This window comes from Drosophila persimilis, unplaced genomic scaffold (assembly GCF_003286085.1).
Source record: "Drosophila persimilis strain 14011-0111.01,24,50 unplaced genomic scaffold, DperRS2 tig00000477-arrow-pilon, whole genome shotgun sequence".
NCBI classification, from domain to species: domain Eukaryota; kingdom Metazoa; phylum Arthropoda; class Insecta; order Diptera; family Drosophilidae; genus Drosophila; species Drosophila persimilis.
Genome location: NW_020825313.1, coordinates 3,994,747 through 4,002,475, shown reverse-complemented (window position 1 = coordinate 4,002,475; position 7,729 = coordinate 3,994,747). Strand labels below are relative to the sequence as shown.

Sequence of the window (7,729 nt, the reverse complement as noted above, 5' to 3'; positions counted from 1 at the left end):
TAAGGAGGATATTCGTATACCAATGGCCACCTGTAAGCTAATCATAAAATAACAATACAAGCGAATAATATACGATAGTTAGCGATCAGCGTCATGTTGTCACATAACTCGCAAACATGGCCGACAATAGATAGGAAGCGCACCTCTGAGCTCTGCAAACTTGGCAGAAAGAGGTGCAGCGCAGTGATGCGTTTTCTCACAGAACATTAACAATAAATTGTTAGAAATACTTAAATAGTAGAAAAAAAAAAAAAAATTATACCTGTCATTAGGGAAGAATTTAATCAAAATAATAATTCTTTATCCAAAAACCTGTTTTATATTTACCACTATTACATAGAAATCATACAAATATGTATATCATACATTTATATCTCTAACAACTTTTCTTTATGATCACGTATACGCTTCTTGTCATATATGGGCTATTGTGGTAGGCGTGGTCAAATGATTTATCAAATATATTAAGTTTCAGCTCGATATCTGCTTTATTCGTCTTTATGCAACGGGCCGAAACCGGCCTAAGTGTGACGGGCTCCGAGCGAGCTTTGAGCCGCCTCTACCTAATCTTTCATGCCAAAATGTTCCATCCCCGCACTCCACTTCAACATGCGTGTATTTTTTTTTATATGGCTAGAAAATACTAAAATAACAATACTACAATATAACAAATAATAAATAACATAAATATATTTATTAAACTCACAACCACCAGTATCCACTGCCTCCATTTTGTATTGTTTCAGGTGTATTTTTGGCTTTTTTTGGCCTTGAAAATTTTTAAATTTAAAATAGGATTAGAAATATGTCTAAGCCCGAAATATTTTGTATTGCCATTTATTGTTTTTTAGGGTTGCATTTGAAAACCATCGGCTAAATATCGTTATCGTTCGTTCTCTTTTCTTACCGCGATTGCATGCCTTTTACAATGTGTAAAAACGTAATTGAATTATTTTTTCGTGCGTCGGCTTGTGCTTTCTTTAAGAACGCTCATCCAAGTGTCCCCTGCTGAAAAAGGCCTCGTGGGTGATGCTATCGCTAAACGTAATGGTCTGCATTGCAGTAGCAGAAGTTTAATTTCTCCAATGCCAGGGAGATAGCCTCATTTAAGATAAGCGTCTTTAAATTAAAGAGTTTAAGGTTAAGAAGAAGAATAGGCCCTCCATAAACCTCCCAAATCAGCCCAACGTGCCATCAAAATCTTTCCATCAAATCTTTCCACTCAATCAAAAAACTAACTTTCCTGCTATTAACATACCAAAATGTTAGAGGCTTACGCAGTAAGCTCGACATTCTTTTTTGAGATAGTGTTGCATTTGCATGTTGTTGTGCTTACCGGGACCTGGCTAACACCGGACATTCTTAGTTGCGAAGTGTTGTCAGGCGGGTACACAACTTTTAGAAAGTGGACTCAAACTTCACGTCGGAACACGTCCAGGAACCAGCACATTCCAATTCATCGCTCCCACAGGCTACCGATTTACTTTTGAAATCAAATAAATTGGGGCTCCCGTTTTCACATTCTGCAAGATTTCTTTGTTTTCAAAACGAGAACATTTTCGTTGACGAAATGAAAAGTAAACAGCTTTTTATACAACAAAACGAAAGGAAAAAGGAAAAAAATAGATGAATAGATAAACCTGACGCCTATATCAGGGTAATTCATTTTGTGCTTTCTTTATAAATAATTTTATTTTAACCAACCTCAAATTTGCCTCGGAAAAAATTGGCCAGGTCAACAACAATTTTCGTTTTGGTGCAAACAGCTGAGGCAGTCCGATTTGGTTATCGAAACGTTGGAAAGAAATAAATTTTGGCGTATAACATCACAAATGCGCATGTAACAGCTCAGACTGTGAGTAAAATGCGGTTAACAGAACATCTGTTTCCCACCCCATTTAATTTGGACTTTAAAATATAAGTGCAGCAAATTAATTTTTTATTTCAAAATTACAGTTTATTATTATATCCAGGAGAAAGCATATTGGCAATTTAATTTTCAATTTGCATGCCGTTACTAACAGTTCGTCAGACATGTTAAATACACAATTGTTGCATCTAAGATGTCTGGATCTTCTTGGATCACGTAATTTCTGCCGTCGTTTTGCTTCAAAACAAGTAATTGAAAAAATAAAAGGCATTTTAATCACGCTGTATTCTTATAGGCTATTCACACTGACGACCATCCACCATCCATTTCGGGGATGGTCCGTAAGGATTTGCCGTTCCGAAAATTTCCCAGTTAGTCCACCATCCATTTTGGATGCTCCTAAACCGCACGTTTCTATGCGATAGTTAGCAGATGGTATTCAAATGCAACTCTGAATAGTTTTCATTCACAACGAAATAATGGTATACACTGCGAAAACGTAAACAATGATTATGACAAAAAAAAAAACAACAATCATGCCCAATGGCTCGGATGCATTCAAGGCTGGCGATGAGATTGAATGCGGCATGGCCTAGTCTGCCAGGCTGAAGTTGCAAGTGTGTGGCGAATAAATGGCGGACGACTGCCAACATAGAACAAATATTTGTATGCTCTGTAAATGCTTTATGTTAAGCATAATTTATTCTTTAATAATGAGTTTTTTTCGAGTTGGATGGATGTAGTCTGGACGGATCATGTAGCTCCAGCACCTTTTCTGGCAACAAAGGCCCCCGCCAAAGCGAACCAAAAAAGTAGACACTTGGATGGCAGAGATCGCCAGAGAGCGATTCGAAGAGCAGAAGGACCTTCACAGTAGAGTTGTGTTGCTCATGAGTGAGTGAACAAAAAAGATTTGTTCACTTAAGTGAGCCACTGAACATGTTTCTTCAAAGCTGTTCTTTTTTGTTCACTTGTTCTTTGTTGTTCACTTGTTCTTTGTTGTTCACTTGTTCTTTTTTGCTCACTTGTTCTTTGTTGCTCACTTGTTCATTTTTGTTCACTTGTTCTCTACTTTTTGCGCAATTTTGCTCCTCAAAGGGTATTTTGCGATCTGGCAGCTGTTGCTCATATTTGCGCTTACTTCACACTTTTTGTATTACCGGCAAAGCTGTTTACTCTTTCAAAAATTCAGTATGTAGCTAATTCGAATGTATAGTGAAATTTGGAATGATCTGTGCATGAATAGTGAACAACTGAGTGAGCAAGTCAGCAACTGAGCAAGTGAGCAACTGAGCAATCTAAGAGCAAGTGAGCAATTTGAGTGAGTTGACTCACATACTAAAAACGAACAAGTTAACATGTTCACCAAAACGAGCAATGTTTACCCAACACTACTTCGCAGGAAGAAGGAAGAACATGATATGAGCCAGGAAAAGATAGCCTCCTCCACACGCAAAAAAAATTCCAGAATGATTTATTAGAAGTGCTGAGAAATATAAATAAATAAGTTTATAATTTGCATTATAGTCTAAACAATATTTTGCGATTGCAGAACGTATCTGTTCTGCTGACTTATTAAAATCATCAGAACTGTTGCTGGTATCGGGCTGTTCGCGTATTGTTCAGGCCAGCAGGAGATGATTGCCGCGCACTGTGCCAACGCCGGGCTCTCCGGTCCCAACTTGCGCTCGCGGGCTCGGAGGGGCGCTCGGGAGGTCTACGATTCACAGGTCACGATCCACACGGCGCTCAAGCCAGCATAGAGCATAGATCATAAGCCTTAGAAGTTAGTTACGTTTTCACCCCCGATTCGAACAGCCGAGCTACCGCGCGACCCCCCGAACGGCTACTAGGAGGTTTCACTGGACAATCATTATCGTCTGGAAGAATTGAGCTTCGTCCGCCCCACTACAAACATTGGTCCTTCGAGCCGGATCTTCGCCTGAACAAAAGGAGAAGTCTACCCCAGCAAGCACCGGCGGATAGTTCCCAATTTCCAAGATAAGTACGGATCCCCCATCTGCCCATCTCCAGTGGCTCCTCTCCTCCTGGTCCCAGTCGGCTGGACATATTCATATATACATAAGTGCCACTTCTTTTCTTCCACCGTTCTACCGACGGCGCCATATTATCGGCAATTCTGGACGTTCTGCGCTTCTTCGAGTGCTCCTAAACATCCACATTCCGAATAAAAACGGTCGTGCTTATAGTTCCGTTGTCGGTTCAACCAATTCTACCGCAGTGATTTTAAAATAATTCACCCGCAGCAAGCCTAATTTTATCCGCCGACTAATACGCCAACCCCCGTATACACATACACATCGGCATATGTACATGTACATATGTATGTACCGCTTTAGCTCCAAAAATTAAACCATACTTCGTTCTGCCAATGCTTGTGGCCTCCTACTTTTCCAAAGGTTTAGTTTGATCCGAGACAGCTCCTGCATTCCGCCTCCGATCCAGTGCTTACATTCATATACATACGTATATCTGTCTGTCATTAATATTCCTACCTCTCCCAGACACCAGCTGAGTTTCCGTGGCTGACATATGCACAGGAATACAAATATACATACATATGTGTAAGCACATATTTTTGCAGCCACCTGGTTTATTCCGTGCATGCCAATGGTCCATAGTTTTTTTTATTTTAAAAATACATACACATATAAAACAACAAACGAATCAATACGTACGGCACATATTTACTTACATATACTTACGCATTTTTTTGAAAGTAGCATATTCTTGCATAGCTAAATATATATATATATGTATATTGTATATAAATCGGTTACTCCGTTTTTTTTACCCGTTGTTTCAATCTCATCAAAAGGCGGGCTCGTTAATCCAAGCCTCGATACCTAGCACTTGCATCCATACACACACACACATACAAGCAACAGCAGCGGTGCATTCTTTTCGTCTTTCCTTTCGCTTTCGCTTCTCCACCGTTTTTTTGCTTCGCACAATGACTTGCCATCCCCATCTACATAGAAAACCCAAGGTTGGCTCCAGTGGAAAAACTGTTCCACCTCAACAAAAAGACCAGCGGTGAGGCCCACGTCATAGTGGCACAGGCTCCACTCACGAACGAGGGTTTCGCGTTCACATGGAGCGCCCTCCGTGAGCGCTTCCTGAACAAGAGGCTGATACTCAAAGCCCAGCTGAAGATCCTTTTCAGTCTGCCCCAAATCCGCACCGAGTCAGCTGCAGCGCTAAAAGAGCTTCAGAGGGCCGTCCACAAGTGCCTTACGACACTCAACCACTCCGAGGTCTCCACAGGCAGCATTTTCACTGACGGAGTGTTAGTGTACCTCATATCCGCGAAGTTGCCGAAAGCGACCTTGGAGCTTTGGGAGCAATCCGTGACACACAAGTCCGAAATTCCCACCTGGCACGCTATGGACAAGTTCCTCAGTAGACTTGGGCCCACTCCAGGGCGAGTCTACCCATGTCAGAGAGTTCAAAGGGCAATCCCAACCCATTCCGTTCCCAAGGGAGCCCTTTACAAGGCGGGTTCACTCGTTCGGAACAACTGTGGATCCGAAGCGGAGAACGTGTGCTTTTTGCTCCAAAGAGAACCATACGATCCGGTATGCCCTCAATTCCTTAAGATGAGACCTGATGCTCGCTCCAGCTATATTAAGCAAAAAATGCTTTGCTTAAACTGTTTCGCAAAAGGCCACCAGATTCGTGAATGCCAAAGCGCCCACAACTGCACACGTGTGGAGATCGGCATCATACGCTGCTGCACTTTGGCACTCCAGTTTCCAGCCAATCCGTGTCCAATTCCGTAAAACTTCCGACTCCTGCCGAAGCTCAGCCTAGCGTTCAGAACTATTTCGCCTCCAGCAAGAGGGCGGTACTCCTGGGCACGGCTATTATTAATATTTGCCACTTGGGGACAAATTTTCGCGCCCGCGCTCTAATCGACCTGGGCTCCGAGGTGACGTTCATTACGGAACGTCTCTTCCAGATCATTAAGTTGCCATTCCGACTCGCCCAGGCACAGGTCTCGGGCCTCAATCAGACGATATCCGCTCAGTCCAAGAAGCTCTGCCATTTCTACATCCGCTCCCCGACTAAGCCGGGCTTACACTTGGACGCCACAGCCTATGTCCTGCTGGAACTATCAGGCAGCCTTCCTTCCCATCCGATCCCGCAACAATCGTTGCGAGACTTGTCGAACCTGCAATGGGTTGCCAAAGCCAAAGCTCACAAATAGATGCCCTGATTGGTGCCGACATCCTTCCATCCATCCTCTTGAGCGGCTCACAGACGAACATCTGTGGATCTCTCCTCGGACAGGAAACCATTTTCAGGTGGGTTCTTACAGGCACCGTGCCAAACACGGTACAAGGCAGGGTCGCATCCTTCTCCACGCAAGTTTCCACAGAGCTAGAGACTCCGTTAGACAAACTCCTCACAAAGTTTTGGGAGGTGGAGAACATTCCTACTAATATAAATCCTAAAGTGGCGTCATTTCCGGTTCCTTTTTTAAACGCGGACATCACCAAAATGTATCGCCAAATTTGGGTTGACCGGAAACACACCCCTTTCCAGCGAATATTATTTCGAAACAAGCAGGGACACATCCGCGACTATGAACTTAAGACCGTAACCTTGGGAGTCAATTGTTTTAGCTCTGCAGGTTTTCCGTTGCGGAAATGGACTTCAAACCACAAAGCTATTCTGGCAGGAATTCCGAGCGCTCATCTTCTCCACACCGATTTTCTGGAGATGAATGAAGAGAGCACGGCTAAGACTCTCGGGATTCGCTGGAAAGCGACTTCAGACGAGTTCGTTTTTGTCCCTCCCGAGTTAGCGCTTGAGTCATACACCAAGCAAGCAGTTCTGTCCCAGATCGCAAGGCTGTTCGACCCCGCGGGGTGCTTGGCCCCATTCACTGTCTGGTCCACGATCTTCATGAAAGAAATCTGGTTGCAGGACCTGGGATGGGACGATGAGCTTCCAAGCGAGATGTTCCAGCGCTGACAAAGTTTCCTGCGGAGCTACACCGCTCTCGACCAAATCCATATTCCAAGATGGGTCGGCTCCCGGCCAGCGGTAAAAGTCGAACATCATGGGTTCTGCGATGCATCCGAGAAGGCTTACGGTGCTGCCATCTGCGTGCGCATTGAGGTTGACCGTTTGGTCGAGGTGCAGCTTCTCACAGCGAAAACGCGAGTCGCACCCGTGAAAACCGTGTCGGTCCCCCGGTTAGAGCTTTACGGGACAGTGCTTTTGTCCGAAATGGCGGCGGCTATCCTCCCGAATATGCCAACAGCAAGTACGAGCTGCTATTGCGGGACCGATTCCACCATTGTCCTCGCCTGGCTGGCAAAGCCCGCGTGTCACTGGACCACCTTCGTGGCCAACCAAGTGACTAGGATATCTCAAGCGACCGATATTAAGAAGTGGTGCCACGTTCCATCCGAACAGAACCCCGCGGACTTAGTCAGCAGAAGCGTGCCGTTACAGGAGTTGGTGGAGAACCAACTCTGGTGGCACGGACAAGCTTGGCTGCAGAGGGACCGAGATCAATGGCCGGCACCAGTTAGTAACTCCCCCGTTATGACCTTAGCGCAGCGAACTGTAAAGGTCCATTTCGCACTCAACTCAGCCGAAGACTTCCTCGAACGATTCTCCAATCTGGGCTCTACGAGTCCGTGCATATATCCTGCGCTTCACCAAGCGCTGCCGGAAGTTAGCCATCGCACAAAAGGGCCATCTTACGAGCGGCGAAATTACCGAAGCTGAAAAAACTCTTCTCGTAGAGACGCAGCGGAGGGAATACCCCGAGGAGTATCGCTGCCTAAGCGGTAAGCGTCCAACGCCAACGTCAAGTTCTAT

At 44.6% G+C, this 7,729-nt stretch overlaps 1 long non-coding RNA gene across 1 annotated transcript; it reads right to left on the bottom strand.

The window, feature by feature from the left end:
• Positions 1-296: 296 nt before the first annotated feature.
• Positions 297-1,313, bottom strand: LOC113566068. The gene is made up of 2 exons (XR_003408922.1): positions 707-1,313; positions 297-643 (listed from the first exon to the last, which is right to left on the bottom strand). It is a non-coding gene; the product is annotated as an uncharacterized LOC113566068 (long non-coding RNA).
• Between the last annotated feature and the right edge of the window lie 6,416 nt (positions 1,314-7,729).